The sequence below is a fragment of the Thalassophryne amazonica genome, chromosome 7 (assembly GCF_902500255.1).
Source record: "Thalassophryne amazonica chromosome 7, fThaAma1.1, whole genome shotgun sequence".
NCBI lineage: Eukaryota > Metazoa > Chordata > Actinopteri > Batrachoidiformes > Batrachoididae > Thalassophryne > Thalassophryne amazonica.
The window spans coordinates 113676709-113697642 of record NC_047109.1 but is presented as its reverse complement, the minus strand read 5'-3'; the positions used below and the strand labels follow the sequence as shown (position 1 = coordinate 113697642).

General features: G+C 42.7%; 1 pseudogene; it reads left to right on the top strand.

The window, feature by feature from the left end:
* LOC117513520 overlaps positions 1-17494 on the top strand; it is a 92279-nt pseudogene extending 74785 nt beyond the window's left edge.
* Positions 17495-20934: the final 3440 nt, after the last annotated feature.

Below are 20934 nucleotides of genomic sequence, written 5' to 3'. Positions count from 1 at the left end.
CTGGTTCTGCTGGAGGTTTCTTCCTGTTAAAAGGGAGTTTTTCCTTCCCACTGTCGCCAAGTGCTTGCTCACAGGGGGTCGTTTTGACCGTTGGGGTTTTTCCGTAATTATTGTATAGCCTTGCCTTACAATATAAAGCGCCTTGGGGCAACTGTTTGTTGTGATTTGGCGCTATATAAATAAAATTGATTTGATTTGATTTGATGTACTGGGCCGGCCTATGTGTGTTGTGTGTTGTGTGTGTGTCGTTTGTTATGGGTCGGTCTTGGTTTGCTCAGCCCTGCTGTTGACCAAGGCAGGGATGTACATCTGGAGCTGGTCCCCGGGCGCCTAATGGCGACTTCTGCTCCTACTGGCAATTAGGATGGGTTAAATGCAGTAGACACATTTCATTGTGCAGGGAACATGTTCTTCTGTGCATATGACAATAAAATTCCTTTGAATCCTTGAATCCTTTGAATCCTTGTATTATCAGCCCTTTAATGTGGGAATTTTGTGTATTGTTATGGTAAACGTTTTATTTTTGTTATTTATTCTTTTATTATTTGAGTTTGTGTTGCTTAGAGATTTGGTTCCTTAATAATAATTATTGTTAATAATAAACATGTGATTTTTCAGAATATAAATTGTACGAGAATATAAATCACAGGACCGCTCAAACTAGCAAAACCATAAAAAATAAATAAAAAAGCTCAACTTATGATTTGAAAAATAAAATAATTTGGAAGTATCTTCATCTAGTAGGCCTTCACATAAAGAGCCATGGTTCATTTCTAATTCAGGAGACATTTGGTGCTCTTCAATGAAATTAAAAGACAAAAATGGTTGATGCATCGATATCTGCAGTGGTATCAGCCAAAATCACTTTGGACATACAGTATCGGCATATTGAATATCTGCCTAACTCCATTTCCATGCATCCCTAGTCCAGATGTTTGTTCCATGATGTTAAAATACAGTATCTTCTGTGTCTTGCATTGACCTTCAGAGTACACTTGTTGTGGAGATTCCACCGTACCGGAACCAGAGAATATCCAGCCCCGTGCACGTTAACTTCTACGTCTGCAATGGCAAGAGGAAGAGAAGCCAGTATCAGCGCTTCACCTACCTGCCTCCAAATGGTAAGCTGCATCATGTCGACTGATCCCATCTATGAGTTTACAGCTGCTGTCAACATGTCTGTTAAAATGTCTGGCCATATTTTTGTATGTGGGTCTTTTTTTGACATCATATTCTGCAGCACTTTGCTTCAGAAGACCTGAGGTGTGTTTATTCTGTAGTGAGACGGCGTTCCACCGCCATGAGGTGTATCTGTTGAGTGACAGAGCCTCCAGGCACTGTTGATTTTGAGAACTCAATCGCAACAGTGACCCAGCTTTTACATCTCACCTCACACACTGCACCGGCCCTCTGGTTCATCGACACACCTACAAGTGCACACACATGCACTAACACATCTGCCAGGCGTCACGCTGCAATGTCATTCATGTAGCAACCTGAAAGCCCAGGAATACCTTCCTCCGTATTATCACGATTCCTCTGCCTCACTGTTTATAGATGGCTTTCACCTTGGAATTTGAAGAATGTACAGGCGAGGAAGGATTTAAGCCTCAAAATTGAGAGACTCTACCTCTACACAATACATGCAAGTGCAACAACAGCTTCAATGTAGAGTTTTTGTTTGAATTTATGTTTATATACCCAGAAAGGCATGCTGCTTCTGGAACATATTTAGACCGTCTGCCCGACAGGTTGGTCACTACCATCCAGCTATCGTCAGGTCGAGTTCAATGAAAAATTAGACAGGGGTCAAAATTTAAACCTGCTCTAATCATTTTGTGAAGCATACCACATCATTTGTCTGATCATACAGATTCCAAGAAGGTCTAGTTTGAACAATCTATGACAGAAGGTCACAGAGTTATGGGATAAAAACAGCAAAAATGTTTACAGGTCAATTTCAGTTTGGGCAGGGGTCAAAAGTTAAAGTTACTCCAATTTTGATTATAACAGATGCTTGTTATTAATTGAGCTAATACGAGGTCTGTTAGAAAAGTATCTGACCTTATTATTTTTTTCAAAAACCATATGGATTTGAATCACGTGTGATTACATCAGACATGCTTGAACCCTCGTGGGCATGCGAGAGTTCGCCTGACAGTACGTCATTCACCTGTGGGCAGGCTTTGAGTGAGGAGTGGCCCACCCTCTCGTCGTTGTTTTCATTGTTTAGGAATGGCTCAGAGACTGCTGCTTTGTTTAATAAAATTTTTTTCAAAAACTGTAAGGCACAACTGAGTGGACACCATTCGATAAATTCAGCTGGTTTTCGGTGAAAATTTTAACGGCTGATGAGAGATTTTGGTCTGTTAGTGTCACTTTAAGGTCGGCCCACGGCGCCTGACGGCGATCTGCGCTCCGAGGCGGAGTCGTCTCGCTGTTTCAAGCTGAAAACTTCCACATTTCAGGCTCTGTTCACCCAGGTCGTCATCAGAGAACAGAGAAGTTTCAGAAGAGGTCGGCATGAGGAGTTTATGGACATTCCACTGTTAAAGGAGATTTTGTAATGAAAGACCGTGCGGGCAGATTCGCATGTCGGGCCGGACCCGACCGGGGGGGGTCGCGACAGGAAAAACACCTCCGTTGGAAACCTTAACGGACAAGTTGGAACATGCCCAGCTGTTAAACAATTTCTCAGATACTCACTTGTTGAAAGCCATCAAAAGCCGCCTGAATTTTTCCTGTCGCGGCGCAGACGGATTTGCGGCGTCGTCACGGAACCGACTCGGCGAATTTGCCCGCACGTTCTTTCATTACAAAATCTCCTTTAACAGTGGAATGTCCGCATAAACTCCTCATGCTGACTTCTTCTGAAACTTCTCTGTTCTCTGACGACGACCTGGGTGAACAGATCCTTAAATTAGGATGTTTTCAGCTCGAAACAGCCAGACGGACGGCACCGCCAACCGTGCCGTGCCGATCCGCTTTGTGAGCTGTCCTTAAAGCAAAAGAAACTCCACAATTTCTCATCAGCCGTTAAACTTTTCACCGAAAACCAGCTGAATTTCTCCACTTGTCCACTCGGATATCCCTCACAGGTCCTGAAAAAATTTTGATAAAGCAACGCGCGCCGTCTCCAGCAGCGTCTCAGACAAAGGATTTCAGCCGAGAGGGCTGGACCAGTGCCCACTCAAAGCCTGCCCACAGGCGAATGACGTCACCGACACGCGTGAAAAAACTCACGCATGCGCACGAGGGTTCAAGCATGTCTGGTGTAATCGCACGTGATTCAAATCCATATATGTTTTTTTTTTATAAAACTGCCGTTTAGTTTTCTAATAGACCTCGTATGTAGGATTAATAAATGGAATAGTTTTGACTGTGATGAATGCTTGACCTCTAAGGTAAATGGTCAAACAAGGTCAAGGTCCATTGGATTCTATGACATGTATTATTACCCTGTAAGGTAATGCCTAAGCATTAACTCATCCCAAGTTTTGACCCCTGTACAAACTGAAATTGTTCTTTGTCATTATTTTTGCATAAATTATACTTTTATAGAATCTTTACAGTCAGACCAATAATGCAATAAACATTTAAATATGATTGGAACAGAATTAAATTTTGACCCCTGTGCAATCCTTCATTAACTAACTCTTACCTGGCTACAGCTACCACCCTTGGATGGCCATTATACATACATATTAAGGATATACTGATACCTGGTAAATTATAGGTGGTCAGTTTTGCTACCCTATAGGTGGCATTGACATATCCACTGTCAGTAGTCTGTCCCAAGGTTTAATTGCATTCCAGATCTGCCTTTTGGCCATGTGGCACATTTCTCTGATCATGATCCAGCACACAGGTGCCTCAGGACCCCGGCACCAGGGGAAGACCAAGGCGATGCCCAATTTTCACCTGAGTGCAGCAGATGTATGATTACATTTGTGAAGTGGGGACACACCAGTTGTCTGCTTGGATGGTTTCCATCCAGAACCCAATTTCAGTCCTTTGGTGGATGCATTGACCCATGGCACCAGCACATGCCCCAACCTGTGACCTTGCACAGCCACGACTTTCTACTGTTGAGTGTCATTATTGAGGATGACTGACTTTCCCATGGTGCTGAAAGGTTTTGCACCTCAGTTATAGTTGCTGTCGGTGTTCCACACTTTTTCCCAACTACATATTCCTGTTTGATTGAGCAGTTCCAACCAGTAAGATACCACAGAGCCACTGAATCATGCTGCAGTGAAAGCTGTAAGAGCAAACCAAGAGTATCTTGTTTTCATTGATCAGGGTCTAATGGGTCTAATCCCTGTGGAATTGCATGTGCAGCTTTAAGGTTGGAGCTACTAATAAGATGTGACATTTAGATTATCGCCAGGTGTATTTATGGCCAGAGGAGATAGGTGATTGAGATTTTGGGCACGGCACTGGGAGAAACTAGAGCAGGTCCCTATTTGGAGATCCCTGATGATTGAGTGCTTTGTCGGTAACCAAACCAGCAGAAAGCCAAAAATTGTGGCCATATATAGCATGTCCACTCGATATACTGTCCTGCTACAGAGAAAGACGGGGAGAAAGGCTTATCAGCTTCTGCTGTCCTTCTCTAAGTAATTTCCCTCAGTGTAAACACAGTTCTAATTAAAAGATGAGTTGTTGTGTTCTGTGTTTGCTGCCAAGTAAACCACAACTACAGTGTGGACCACACAAGCAGGGCCAGTGTCTTCACAAAGGACATCATTACCTCAGTTGTGTTGCTCTCAAAGAGTTCTGTTGTGAGATTTACCACACAATTAGCACAGCTGTACAACTCTGAATAATTCCTCGAGGTGTACCAGTGATTTGAGTAGTAGTAGCTTCCTCACAGAAGCAAATTTTTTCTGCCGCAAGGATTCATTTAATCTACCGAACTACAATCCAGTGGCGCAGTGACTTTACAGACAGCTTTCAGTGATACACCAGAGATGCCCATGGGCTCGAGTTATTCCTGTGTTCCCAGTGTGACCTGTACCTGGGTTTGGGTTACAGTTACGGTGGTTGTAGTTAGTCCAGTTCCACCCAAACATATTCAGAGGACTAATGTGTGCAATCAAAACACTGACCTGGGGGACGCATCTGTCCCACAGTCCTGTCGCTGGGAACAGATCCAACCCAAGCTCACACCAAAGTTGTGATGGCATCACAAAAAGTGATTTTAATCTAGCAGTTTATGGTACCGTCACAAAATTGTAATTAGTTTGTGTTGTATCATGGAATTTGAGGTGAAATGGGGGTTAGGGTTAAAAATAGTGACTGAAACTGAAACATTTTATGACATATCACGAAAATAAAACATGACACTGGGCTGGTTCATGGGTCTGAATCTAAGTAGAAACGTTTTTCAACATTGTCATTGAGCACTTCCCTTTTTTCTCATTGATCTTTTGAACAAATCGAATTTTACTAATTTTTTTTGTCCTTTGTTGCCACTCAATGTCACATTGTACTCTGATTACTCATATACCATATTTTCTGGACTATATATTTCACCAGTGGATTAGTCACATCTGTCCAAAAATGTGTCATTATGAAAACATCAATGAATGACTAAATGTCTATAAACTTTGTAAAATGGCAAAACATTTTTAAAAAGATTATGCCGTTAGCCTTAGCTTAGCTTAGCTATCCTCTTCTGTAGTAGTTCCTGCTGTCTCACACAGTACAAACTAATAGACTGCCAGGTTGTAGGAAGGTTATTTCCTGTGTTTATTCAAGAGTGTGATCTTTCAGAGTGAGAGCATGATTTATTAATTTTGCTCATTCTCTAAGACCCAACACATCCTTCTCATTCAAATCATCTTCTTATTGTTTCATGGCAGTTGGCATCCAGTTTAATGGTGCATTTCCATCACCTTCTGCTCTGGAGTGTGGCTCAGACAGCATCTCATTCAGATCAGTATACAGGAGCAGCTTTCAGTTATCACGTCCATAAAATGCAGTATGTTTTTGACATAAGTTGTCTCAGAAATCAAAGGATCAGCCAAGCATGTATGAAAAGTAGTCTGGAAAATATGATAACTAGAGTTGTACAGCTGTACCAGCGTTTGGATTGGCTGATTTCCATCACCCATGCTGGCAAAACTTTTAAACTTTTCTTTGCTGTTGATGGATGAACAAACAAACTGAACAATTATGTTTCCTCCCTCCGGTGGCCTTTTGGCATCTGATACAGTGTTGTCCATCAATATTTCAACACTTGCACTGTTTTTTCCTCTTTGTATACCAAAATTAAGTTGATTATAAAGTAATCAATATGTGCTTGTAGTGTAGGCTCAGTTTAATTCAGCCGGTTTAATAAAACTATCACATCAAATATTTTGGAATATTAATATTATTTTTTCAACACAAATCATCTTGTTTACAGCCAGTTTTCTTTCAAAGTCAGAGGATGTAAACATAAACAGTTCATATTTTTCAAGTGTCTGAATATCTCAGACTTAATTTACTGCAATCATTAAGAAATACAAACAGTGTGGAGGAGGCACTTCTCAAAAACTGTGACTGTGCAAAAAGGAGACTAGTGAGGGAAGCCACCAAGACACCCAGACAGCTCTGAAGAAGGCATGACTTTCTGTGGCTGTGATAGGAGAAACTGTGTACATTGCAACTTTTGTCAGGTGCATCACCAGCTTCACACTGGAGTGAAACAGTGAAAGATTTCCACACAAGTCGAGGCTTGAATTTCCCATGTGCCTTCTGGCAACCTAGCTGATTTTTAATTTTTCTTTTTTTTTTCTTGCTTTTGCTTTTAAATTTGTGTATTTGTAGTTTCACAAACTGTTCAGTGTTTTGGGGTCTTTGTTTGTTTCCTTTGAATCTGTTTTGGTGAACTGTGACTATTCAAGGCTCCTTCATTAAAAAATAAAACATTTTAAAAAAAGGGTGCTGTAACAGCCATAAAAAATGTAACGAGAGTCAGTGAGGACTTGAACACATTCCTGGTTTCAATACAGCAACAAGAAGTGAGGAAACCCTCGTGCTATGTGTGTGATGATACACTGAATGATACAGACAGCACTGTGGCGAGGTACCGAGGGCCGGACTGTGGTGGGGGAGGACACACATGCACGCACACACACAGACATGCACGTTCGCCGCTGTCATCACTTTTTTTTCTTTTTTTTTTTGCTTGCTTCTATGAAAACAGCTCTTCCGGCGCACCGTCCCACTTCAAGCACATTGTGGTCGCTGCCGTTGTTTAGAAAGAACATTTCTTTCACACTCTGGTGTCTGCTCATCTATAAAAAGGCAAAACAACCCTTAAAATAGCCCCAGCTTGTTTGAAACAGCGGAAGGATGAAGCAAACACTCTCTGGGACACAGATGCTGGTGAAAAACCACCTTTATTTTCCATTCAGGCCATGTGACCATCTTGTTATTCTTTGTCGTTAGTGCACTCGCGGTTGACACCTGTATGTGAACGATGATGTCTGTTGTTGGAAAAATTAAAAAAGACAATCAATTTTTTTAAGACAACAAAACAATGGAGGCCACTTTCAGGATGGAAAATTAAGCTTTGAATTGAACTTATGGTGTTCTGCTTTTCTGCATTAAAGGTAAATATATAATGGAACTTTCTTGTACTGACTATTTTATTTATTGATTTATTTAATTTTAGTTAGCTACCATTAGTGGTTGTCCGATATGGGTTTTTTTAATAACCAATGTTGATTTTTAGAAAACTGGGCAGCCAGTGGCCAATATATGAGTATAGTAATGCAAACAAATGAGACACAAAATAGGTGTACTTACTGTATATGAACATTTATTTAACACTCCTGCTGTCTGCACTCTGTCTATTCAAGCCTTCTTGTTTTCTGTATCCAGCATTGACATATTTCTTAGTGTTTCAAAACACCCATTACCACTGTTTTAAGGCACCCGTCCACATTGTTCCACAGAAGATCTGACACGCCCACGTGTCACAGCATTTTTTTTTTTTACATTGACCTCATGAGGACAGACATTGCCTTAGTCTACATCTAGTTTCTGTGCATCCCCAGTCTGGTGATCTAAAGGTGTGTGTATCAGCTGTGGGTGACTACTTGAACAGTAGATTATGACCTCAGGTTGGCATTTACCCATTTAGGTATTTTTATGTTTTTGTCACAACTGTAAGTTTTGCTTGTCAAAAGAAATTGCTGTCCTTCCATCCATTCGTACAGCAAAACCTTCCGAGTCCTATAACTCAAGAACCACTAAAGTCAGAGGTTAAAATTTTTTGCACCAGTAATCTTATATACATAAAGACCTGCATGCTAAATGTTCATTAATTTCTGATTATGCTTACTCATATTTTTGGTGTTTTATTATACAGAATTATGACAGAACTCTATAGAACTGAGTATGTGTTTTGATCATAAAACCTACTGCTTATTCTTAAATAAATAATATTAATTTCCCACACATACATTTCCCACACATACATTGCCCCCAAGGGTCACGTACATTGCCCTTGCATAAAATATATAATCAATGCTTCAGTGCATTGTTTTCTGATAAAACCGATACTGCTCTATCTGATCAGTAATTTTTCATGTTGGCGATGGTGATGATGAGAATTGGCAACAATAAACTACATATTCATTGTAAAGCATTCCAGCATGAACAGTAATTGAATAATGGTTTGAAGCTTTTTCCATTCTCTGTCAGAAGTATAGATTTATGTTTTTAACGCAAACACCACTCAGTAGAGATGAACTGAGATGTTTTTGCAGATATGAAACAGCTGAAGTGGCTTCAGAACAAAGAGGCGTTGGTGCTCTCCCATCTGCAGAGCTCCAGTGTGGGGGTGCTCACAGTCTGCACACAATTCATCTCCGGCAGCAGCAACTTTCACTATGATTCTCACGGCAGCAGATTGGCGGAACAGTTGAAATTTTTACCAAATGTGTCGTCATATTTGCTGGCAGTAACTTTTTTGTTATGGTTTTTGTATCCTGGTTTTGTTACCCCCCATTGCATGTGTTTACTTACAACCCAAGTCTGGCTTTGTCAAAACAAATCTTTACACTTCAAGAAACAGCATAAAATCTAATTTTAAAGAGCTGAATATTGTGAAATGTGCAAAGACATGAAAGTAAACAACATATTAGCCAGAAAATTATTCATGTATTGTTGGATATGAGGTTAATCTTTACCATCAGCAGCATTTGTGGTTTGACTGGTCAACTTCAAGAAGCCTGCGATCTTAAGATGCCTTCCCGGTGTCCTTGTCCGGCTCCCGGAATGTATCTTGCTTTTCCGTGCTCATTTTTCCCGTCATTCTTGCGTGAGTGGAGACCTGACGTGTTACCCTTCAAATCAGAAACAGTTTTTTTTCTCAACCACATGAAGCAACACATGCCAGAAAGTGCTGGCAACAGCCAAAGCTCGAGCAAGGAGCTTCTCGGAACCTCTTTATTTTTATTTTTACAGGCCGTGTGGAGATTCCTCTCTTATATCAAGTTCTATTCTTAACACCCACGGGTGCGGACTCCCCTGCTCTGCTGGTTTGTGGTCGGAGCTGGACAGACAGACTCAGAGACTTATTCTATGACACATCCAAGAGAACATTAACGAGGCACACATTGTTCTGTTTTAGGAATATTTGCACGGTCATGTTTTTCCAAAAAAAGCTTCAGTTTAGACTCATCTTCTATAAAAAATAAAACCACAGTATGCTGGTGACCAGATTGCACGCACATCAGGACACGGTGCACCAGGTAGCTGCGAGCTAATGAAGGACCACCTGTTACATGTCAGTGTCAATTCCTGCCTTTGGAACAAGATTTGCACAGCACACCGGCTCTTGAATTTTGTGCCGTGGAATTCAAGAGCAGGAGCATTGAGAATGAGAATCAGAACCCAAGAGATCCACAAATCAAGTTGAAAGGGTCTTCTTCAAAAGACAAATCTCCACAACCCTGTTTCCTCACCCTTCTTAATCAAATCCACTGGTCCGGAGGCATAAAAACAGACATCTATGTCTCTTTCGCTGTAGCCTTTAAACGATACGAGAGCTGAGTAGATACCCAGATCAGGGCCGATCAGTTTAATACGAGCAGACAGCAGGCAACTGCCAGAGACGGAGAGAAGACCATGTGCGGAGCATCAGCTGTCTGTGGGCCATAACCCACAGGTTGAGAGGAAATAGAAGCCAGCTGAAGTCGGGACTCATTTGGTGAGTCTCTTTTCTCATCTCACATTGAAAATAAAGAAGACACACAGATGGATCAAACTGGAGGGAGAACTCTGTTTATATCTGTAGCAGAGGGAATCTCGGAAAAAAGTGTTTCAACTTTGAAGAAAGTCCAAATCGAATTTGATTTTCTGTTTCAACAGTCTTGCTCACAGTCAGTAGGAATACAGGAAAATCATGCAGAGTCTTAATTTAGAGAAAACCAGGTTTCAGCTGCTTAAAGCAGAAATCTTGAACATTCCCAATTCTCTATATATAGATGGATCTATTCGTCAATGACCAAAAAATTAATTAACAGCTGCTGTACTTTGATAATATACACTCACTGGCCAAACATAGCTAATCAGCCAATCACATGGCAGCAACTCAATGCATTTAGGCTTCTAGACGCAATGAAGACAATTTGCTGAAGTTCAAACCAAGCATCAGAATGGGGAAGAAGGGGGATTTAAGTGACTTTGAATGTGGCTTGGTTGTTGGTACCAGACGGGCTGGTCTGAGTATTTTCATGTACAACCATCTGTAGTTTTTACAGAGAACGGTCCAAAAAAGAGAAGATATCCAGTGAACAGCAGATGTGTGGATGAAAATGCCTCGTTGGTGTCAGAGGTCAGAGGAGAATGGACAGACTGGTTGAATGGGCGACTGCATGACACCAACATTTCGATATGGACCAATATCTCTGAGGAATGTTTCCAACACCTTGTTGAATCTGTGACATAAAGAATTAATGCAGATCTGAAGACAAAAGGGAGTCCAACCTGGTACTGGCAAGGTGTACCTAATAAAGTGGCCAGTGAGTATATTTGAATCTTTGAGTCATTTATCAAGTGAAAACAAACACTCACAGGTTCCACTGGCAGTGCAAACATTTCCTGCTTGTCTTTGTTTATTGTTCTTGTAAATTAAATAATTTGATAGTTTGGACTGTTGGACTAGTGAAACAAAACATTTTGTAATGGTTATGTTGAGTTCTGGACTTTTTTCCATCATTGTAACATCAAATGATGAAAATTCACAACAACCTCAATATTCTCATTAATTACCGTATTCGTGCGTCAGAGTGCCCACGGCGTTCCATGCAGAATTCTGCTGAAGAGGGCACGGATTAAAAATTTCCACTTCTTGGTGGATTCCCGCTTTTAGATCACTGCAAATCCGTTGAGAAAAATGAGGGTATATATATATATATATATATATATATATATATATATATAAAATTATTATTTTTATTTTTTTTTTACACAGTTGTGCGTTATAAACTGATGTCTGCGTTACTTTCAGATCGTTACCAGACTCTATTTTTGTACTATGTATTAACTCTTTTGTTGCAAGCTCCACGGGCTGTTAACGACCAGCCATAGATCGTCTCCCTTTTTTTTTTTTTGTGCCAATTAGCAATATAGCAAAATGGCTAACAGGATTTTGGACAACTCGCAAGTTTGAGAAATCGACTCTACAGTGAAGAATCATTTCAGGTGGGATTGGCTTGATGGTGTTGTGCAAACCAAGCTAGCGGGAAGCGAGGTGACTATCGATTGCCTCCTCGGCGAATGTTTTCGCAAGATCAATGTGCCTGGAAAAGGATTCCATTAATTACGCTTCATGTGGAGTGAAAGAATTGGAAAGTCATGTTATTATCAGTAAACACTGTTAAAATGATAAAAACCAGACAGACGAACCACACGCTGCCCGGTTCCAGCAAATCCTCGGACAGCATCGTATGGTGGTGTCCTTCCGCTTTTCAAAGATGTAAAGACGAGATCAGAGGTGGTTAAACCGATCGTATCTGTAGACCACAGGTTGAAACGTTTAGAAGAAGTTTGTGGGTGAACTACTGGATTGTGCTTCCCTCCCTTTACTTACGTTATGCCCATGAGGTCATCACCAAAAGCAGGCTGAATCTTGTGAATAGTTTCCACTTGGGTTATCACCAAGCTTTTGACAAAATTTGATTGGCTACTTTTGCTCAAGTCGTTCCATCAAGTTGTAGCAAATGAGAATCCGACAAGCCCTCATGTGTCCTGTGTTCATGCTAAGACTGACTGCTCCTGACTGATGCCATCTGCAGGTGGGAAAACAATTCACACATGCACAAGAAGGTTCCCTCCACCTCCCCACCAAACGACGACTCGCACGCTTCATTTGTTTCCGTGAGATTAAACAAGGTTGGATACTTTTTGAATGCACATCGCATGTTATTTGTGATGTCACACATTCTGTCCCCTCAACATACGGAGAGATGCACGAGAGAGTTACTGATGTGGAGGTAGCGTCTCCACCATGTGATCTGCTCATTACTCCCTCAGAGGAGGCCCGTGCGTCGCAGGACACGCCTTCCAACGCGTCCCCTGACAGCAGGACTCGTCCCCGTTCTCTGAAATCAGACGCCGCTGACGTAAATGTGCTCCCTCCTGCATGAAACACAGCACCGCAGAGACTGCAAGTGCAACAAATGTCTCTCAATCAAACTCCCACCAAATAATAACCCTGAGAAAAACACACACAGCCACTTCCTGTGCACGGTTCCATTTGCACATCTTGCTTTTGTCACTCAGTGGTTTCATTAAATATAAACACACAAGTGAGGACGTTTCATGTTGACATCTGTAAGCCTGCAAGGAAGTGTCACTTGCAGCACGTTTCGCCAAAAATCTCTGAATGGCTGGCATCAAAAACACTCACAACACCCATTAACACATTTTAACAATGTGTAGAATAGAAACACTGCAAACATTGTGACTCAGAAGACTTTCCTAATGCATCTGGGTGTCTTAACAAAACCCTGTTAGCTTTGTGCCTGCAAGAGCAGGTAATAGGTTATATGTATGTGTGTGTGTTTGTGTGTAATAAGTCACCACTGACCTTTAAATATGGATTCATCTCACTCTTACACTTTATTAACCAAGTACAGAAGAACAAGATTTCTATTGGTGATGGGTCAACATAAACATAGACAGCATGAATGTCAAATTAAACTTTAGATATCATCTATCATTTTGACACAGAATGCACCACATACAATTATAAAAACATTAAGACACGAGGAAAACGAGGTATTATATTTTCCTGCAGCTAGCACAGCATGCATGGATGTAATGGAGTCAGCCAGTGAGCCGATCTGCAAGATTTCCATCAGCAACTCAAAAACTACCACATATCCAGCTTGACACTTTTGATTCTGATAGACGCAGCCGAGGACAGTGAACCTCCTATTTTGCAAAATGTTGGCATCTTCTTACATGATACTCGCCAGTATTCTTTATATATTTGTCAAATCTGAATTAAAGTAGGCTTTTACTTTGCGTGTGATTTTTGAAGCCTTGTAGTTGGTCCTAAAATAGGTACATTTATGTGAACTATACAGTAGAAGGGCATTTGCAGAATAATTCTAACTCTAAGCATGATTGAGTTCATCAAAACCCTCTAAGAATCACCCAACTTTACTGAATGGAGTATTGATTCTTGCACCCATAATAACTTGTACAAAATTAATCAATTTACACTGAATTTGAACTGGACATACCAAATGAGGCTGTTTGAATCAGAATTGAATTTAATGTCAAGTAAGTTTGCACTACAATGAATTGATGTGGTGCATAAACAATAAGAAAAGAAAGAAAAACACTTCTATAAGAAGTAAAATAGTCAAATAGGAAATGTATGGAATGGGGCTGTGCAAAATAAGGGTGGAGTACAGATGTACATACAGTACCTTCCAGTGCAGGGAGGACCAACCTGTACTTTGTGGTTAGTGGAGAGGGAGGCAGGGTAAGGGGGGGGGGGGGGGGGGTTTCTCGCGTTGACTATGAGTCTAGCTGCGGATGGAAAGAAGCAAACAACTTCAAATTTAAGCTTGATTGAGATTCACAAAGACTCTCTAAGAACCACCCAGTTTTCTGCATGGAGTATTGATTCTTGCACCCATGACAACTTGTACAAAATTAATCAAATTTACACCAAATTTGAACCGGGCATACTAAATAAGGCTGTTTTGAACAAGTTCAAATTTAAGATTGATTGAGATTCATAAAGACTCTCTAAGAATCACCCACTTTACTGCATGGAGTATTGATTCTTGCACCGATGACAACTTGTACAAATTAATCCAATTTACACCAAATTTGAACTGGGCATACTAAATAAGGCTGCTTTGAACAAGTTCAAATTTAAGATTGAGTTTCACAAAGACTCTAATTGAGGCAATGTTGGACATGTTTAGGCTTGATTGAGTTTCAGCAGGACTCTCTAAAGCCCCGTTTACACATAGACGGTAAGAGCTCCCGGAAGCGTCCCGGAAGAGTTTTTGTCTGTCTTAAGAATCCCACGCCGTTGTTAACACCGGCACTAGGGGGCATGGCTTAGTTCCGGCTTTACCGGGAATCGTCGAAAAAATGATTCAACATGTCGAATAATTCCGGGAGCGCTCCCGGGAATTCGTGTGATGACGGAGACAGCGCGAACAACGGCGGTTGATACTTTTTAATCGCTGTTTCATCCTGCCCCTTCCTGTAGTGCCGCAGTTTACACCGCCGTAATTGGCGGCCGGCATTGTATCCCTCATCAACGGCATGTAAAATGGGGATAGAGCCCACATCGGCGTCCTCAAAGGCGTTTTAACCGGCGACAGAGGCAGACAAAACGGCGGCGCTAGCGGACAGTACACTGTTCTAAACACCACCTCCCGGTTAACGGCGTTCCAAACGGCCGATAGGCGGCGGTCAGTATAAAATGCAGGCAGGCCTCTCACTCGCGGCCAGCTCTAGATATTTTTGCAGAGAAGCTCCAGTATGCCTCCTAAAAGAAAATTGCCAGAGACAAGGACTTACCAAGAGGTCTGGTTCAGAAGCAGAGGAGAGGCCTGTGGTGGAGACGGAGCAACACGTTGAGGAGGGGAAAAGGAGAGGAAAAGAAAAGGCTGAGAGATGAGCTCCCTCCCCCTGCAGTGACAGCTGCTTCAGCCTATTATACTCTGGGGGCAGTGCCTATATGCAAAAGTTCCTGGAGTAACGCAGGATTTGCCTGGATAAATCCAGCGGTACACAGGGCGTTATCGGCGGCAGCAGAACACTGCCATTCTCACGCGCGTCTTAACCTGCCATTGTAAAGGATAGAACTGGGTATTAACCCCCGTTGCCTGACATGTGCCGGATGCTACGGCGTCAAAATGCCGCTTTATTCAGCGGATTTAGCAGTGTTTTATCCGCGTATTTGCGGCTAGTACGGTGGTCAAAATGCCGGCGAAATGCTCCGCCCCTTTCCACCGCGAAAACAGCCGGAACTACCACGAACTTCGGTCTGTGTACTACCCGCCGACAAAATCGTCTATGTGTAACCTGGGCTTAAGAACCACCTACTTGGACTGAATGGAGTATTGTTTCCTCCAACCAATAACTTTGACAAAATTAATCAAATTTACACCAAAGTTGAACTGGGCATACTAAATTAGTCTTGTACAAGTTCAATCCCCTTGACCAAACAATGGATTGACTATTGGAATTTGTCTCTTACCACTTGAAGCTTATTTTCCTTTTTATCGGTTACAGCAGACTCTTTTTAATATCACTACCCCAATCAATCAGCCATAAAAATCATTAGTTTGGTGTACACAATTATAAACCTTCCAGCTTTAATTTTGTAAATCAGATTTGCCAGAACTCTTATTTGCCCAAATCCCAATGTGGTAGCACAGTTATGTCGGCAACTCAACTGTTTGTTTTTATTTCCAAATTCAGTATCAGAAGCAAAAGCGTGCCTCAGCAAATTTCTCCTAATTTATTGACCAAAGTCTTCAAGCCACATAAATGGCAATGTAATCGAATGCCATGGTCCAAATTCCAGTGGTGTTCTTGTTTGTGCAAAAATACAAAATCTTTCTTGTTAATTGCGCCTGATAGCGGGTGGAAAAAGCATATCTTGGCCTGCCTGTCAATCCAGAGGAATAAAAAGAAGGCACAGATGGTCTGGAAGGTAAAAGAGAGAGGCCACGTGATCAAGTGGGGTCATTGCACTCTTCTGCATTAGCTGAGTCCTGGAGCTCCTGAAACCACAGACGCAGCTACACAGCCACTCCAGAAGCTCTGGCAGCCTCATCAAAATCAAATCGCCTCTTTTCTTTCTCTTTCTCACTCTCTCCTCCTATCTTCTCAGAGAGAAACAATTACTCTTAGAGTGTGGAGAGAACCTAGGGATCCCAGGCTCCTCCAGCAGCAGGACCAGCAGCAGCCCACTCTTTTAAAGTAGTCTTTTATTGGATATCGGAGCGAGCGTATTCCAAAGAAAATAGGTCTTATTCGTGATTAGAGCCAGCTGTGGCTTTCCACACTGATGACTCATTCATTTTTCTTTCCCCTTCTATTCTTCTGCCTTTTTCATGATGTGGTGAAGAAGGGAGGGAGGTAGTGAGGGCTGCTCTGTTAGAGGTCTCAGCCAAACTGACACTGAGCCCACATCCACTGATATTTGTTTATTTGGATGATGAAGGGGATAGTTTTGCTTGGTCACTGCTCATCGTGCCACGTGGATCCCCTGCATGTTTTTTTTTTTGTAATATCTCTTTAATTCTGTCTACTTTTCCCCCCAGTGCCGATAATAAAAACAGAACCCACTGATGAATATGACTCTCTGGGGACTGCTGGCCTGCCCATGCATCCTAAACCCTACTACAGCCAGCCCAGGCTAACCTCCATCCTGCCTCTAGGGGATCCTGATGCCTGCCTCGTCAGTGGCTACCCTCCCTGCCCACCTCGCCACACTGCCATGCCTTCATCGTCTCCTAACTCCAGCCCCACTCTGCACGACTTGTCCCCCGTGACATATAACAAGTGCCTTCCTAACAGCCCCACGCACGCAGCACCACCGGGCCCCATGGTGCCTGCAATCCATGAGACACCGGGTCGTCCAAACCTTGCCCACCCAGCGTCACCAGACCACAGCAGTTCTCTAAGGATGCTCCATTCCCCTGGCAGCCCAGACCACCTCAACAGCCAAGGGATCCACAGTTACCACCCAGTCTACCCCAACAGTAGCCCTTCGTCCTCGCCGGTGTCTCACCCTTCCACTCCAAGCGGTGCTGCAGAGAGTCCATTTGTTCAGGCCTACAGCCCCAGTCAGGCTCAAGCAGCAGCCAGCTCGGCACAGACCAGGGGGAGCTCGCCCAGTTTGCTCCATGAAGATGCCAGTTGCGCTTCCTTGGCCATCACCGTTAAACAGGAGCCACAGGAGCTGGACCAGATGTACCTGGATGATGGTGAGTTACCTGAATGAATGTGCACCTCAGCTGTTTGCAGACCATTAGATTAGAATTCCACCATGTTTTTTTTTCCTCAAGAAACCACTTTGTTATTATCGTCCTACCCGTGATATACAATCACACAGTACATCGCACTTCATTAACCGACTTTTGTGTATCTTTAGTCCACCATACATAACCACGCCTTGGTGCATCACTCAGTATGACGCGTCAGATCTGTTTAATTTTAGACTCAGCCCGTTTATTTGCCTTTGTGTAACGTGTGGTCCAGCTCATGTTGTCCAAGTAACCGCTGGACTTTAAAACAGCTCATTGCTTTGATAGGATTTTGAAACAATCTGTCAAAACATGAGAGGGCCGAATTCCGTCAGGTTGCCGCAGAACAAAAACAGTGGCACACGTTTACAGAACCAAACTGTTGATACAAGGACTAATGAAGGAAGCAAAACAATGGGTCGGGGTTTCCTGAACTGAGCTATTTTTCCCTCCATCATTCTGGGAGGGATGCTGGCAGGCAGGAGGCACAGGCTTTGTTTTCCCGTCTTTTCCCCACGGAGGCTCCACCGTGCGGCTGTCGTCATCAAGGGAGGCTGCGGGGTCACCGGTCTACACCCGAGGGACCGTGTGGTCGGTGCACCCACGGTTTACTGCCTCCTGTGTTTGCCGCCGATCTCCATGGTCATTAAACTGTTATCTCCGTGTTAACAGGGGGCACTGCTTGTTTTTAATAGATATTTATAGAACATGTCAAAGAGATTTTTCAATGTAAAAAAAAAGAACTTGAGTGTTCTAATGAGAGTAGAGGGGAACGTCAGCTGACACGGCTCCCAATCCCATGCACCTTTTGTTCAGGGAATCAGTGTAGTGTGTGTGTGTGTGTGTGTGTGTGTGCACGAGTGCATGCTCATTTCACTCAACAGCTCAGGGAGCAGAGAGGTGATAGGCACATGGGGACCTGGGGAGTTTTGCTGTGGAACTGTAATTGAGTTGAAGTGTAGCTGTCAGCATATCTGTCAGTCTTGATGAGTCTCATTAGTCCTCACCTCATAAATAGACAACACAGATAAGGTGGGGGGGGGAGGCAATCTGTTATCTCCGTAAGCTTTTCTCCAACTTTGTCTCTTTTATACACATATTTTTTTTTTTTTTTGAAGTTCATCATGATGCACTCGACCACTCCAGATACTAAACTACACTACATCCTCCAGACATTAAATCTACACCGCACATTTGAAATTCTTTCTCTGTTTTCGATCGTTAAGGCAGGAAGGGAGCCCTTGAGTTGGCCGTTAATCAAATAAATGGTAAGAGGAGCTTTATTTTTAATTTTTTTCCAATAGGTTTGTTGAAGAGTCTCTTTTCAGCAACAAAAAAAGTCTGGAGTAGCGCTAAGGTGAAATCACATAACCTTGTTTCTTTCGCCCGCCGCTCCATCTGCTGTCACGTTAGCAAGCTCTAACATTCTCCAGCGTGGTGGCCAAATGTATCCATCCAGTGATTACGGCTGCATTAGGGACTCACTGGAATGCTCATTGATTGACCGAGGACAGTGAGGCAGCCCTTTAAGAAACCTCAGTGCGCGGCCAGTTCACATCACCTAATGTCTGTGCATCTGTGGTGAGCTTCTGGAGTCCTGTGGTGGTAACTGCACACTCCAATGGTATCTCCTGCTCCCCGGCCCAACCTTAAACCAGAAACCTTTCGAATAAGCCCTAAGCTAAAATAAATAAGGTCGGAAGGCAGCTCATGGGGCGTCCTGCTCCCCGTCTGCACACATTACCGCTGTACTTTAGCGAGCTGAGCACTCCATTAGAGACGGAAGACAGACGGATGACCTCACTACACCAACCGTGATTTAACACCAGCCATAGAGAGTAGTGTTTGGAGGCCGGTGATTTGGAGTCTGTGGGAGCACACTTGATCTTCCCCAAGAGTGGGGTGCCTCCCGCGCTCAAACACTCGGCCCGCCGACTTCATCAACCGGTGGAAATGTGTCTCTCAGGCTAGACCAGACTTTACACAACCCCCGAGAAATCACTTACATTATCAGGGATGAGCTACTGTACCGTGAGGAGTTTTCTTAGCTTGTTGGGAGTCTGGGGTGTAAACCCCATGACTGTCTTACACAGTCTACATTCTAATCTGCTGAACTCGTCCCTCTGCTGCGATAGACGTGTTTTAAGACTACATGAGGCACAGGGTGATTTTGGGGTCTCCACTTGAGTTTTGTAGAAAAGTTAGATGTTTCCAGGAGCAGCCGTGCTCACTCGGCAGCAGTTTTTACTTGTTCAGTGGAAAGAATGCGAGAGATCATCAGGCTTCATGGAATTAAGCAGAGATGGAAGTTGTCCAGTTACTCTTGACTGGCTGAGGTCAATTTTGTACGTTTTTGTTGTTGTTGTTTGGCTTATTTGACCGCGCAATGGATGACCCAACATGAAATTCAGCCAATTAGACAAACATCTGGTCTCCCCTCATGGAGTTTCTGGGATGTTCACATCACCTTAGCTAGACCTGTAGCCGCTGCACTCAACATCAAGGCATTGTCCACCAGACTAAATGTTTTTATCATTATCGCTTGCTGCAGATGCTAACATTGCTAAATTAGCATATGTTAGCATTATTAGCAAAGCTGTTAATAATGCATTACAATGACCAACTACACAGGAGTGCGTCACAGAGGACATGTCCTGCATGCAAAATGTTATTTAATTGGGCAGCGCAGTCTCGTTTGAGGGCAAGCGCTAAAGGTGTAAAATATGACAGAAAAACAGCACTTTCTCTGAGTTTTGGGGCATATTACATGTAAACAAAGTGAAAATACAAAGAAAAGGTGACTATGCGGTGGAAAGTGGACATATGTTGTGGTTTGTTTATGACCCGGAGCTCAAACATGTGGAGATGGTTTTGTGGGCGAGAGAACGCAGCTACTCTGCTTAGCTGTGTCGGCTAACACTTACTGACACAACGTCTCCCACCTGCCTTGTCTTCCCTTCTCCACTGGGAACTGAAAAAAACTGCACTTTTCACAACTGCGTCAGTGATAACAGCCGAAAACAAAACAGTACACCATTTATCCGTCTGAAGTTATGCTGTGTATATATTGCTGAACGGCAGCGGCTGTCCCCATAAGTACTCAATCCCACGATATCACGCAGGGTTCAAACCAGACTGCGCTGCCCTTTTAAAATTACTATCAAATTGCTATCCAAATATACTTAAAGTACAAAAAAGGAAAATAGCAATTATGTAGAATGGCCAAGTTCAGAATTCTACATCTACAGGGTATGTATGTCTATATATATATATATATATATATATATATATATATATAATGTTAAGTTCAGTGTATTCATTAACACTGCACATTGCAAAGTCTATCAAATCTAAGGGCCCTTTCACAATGAATGAATACGTACAACTCCAGGGCGACTCACGGCGAAACAGCTCGTAT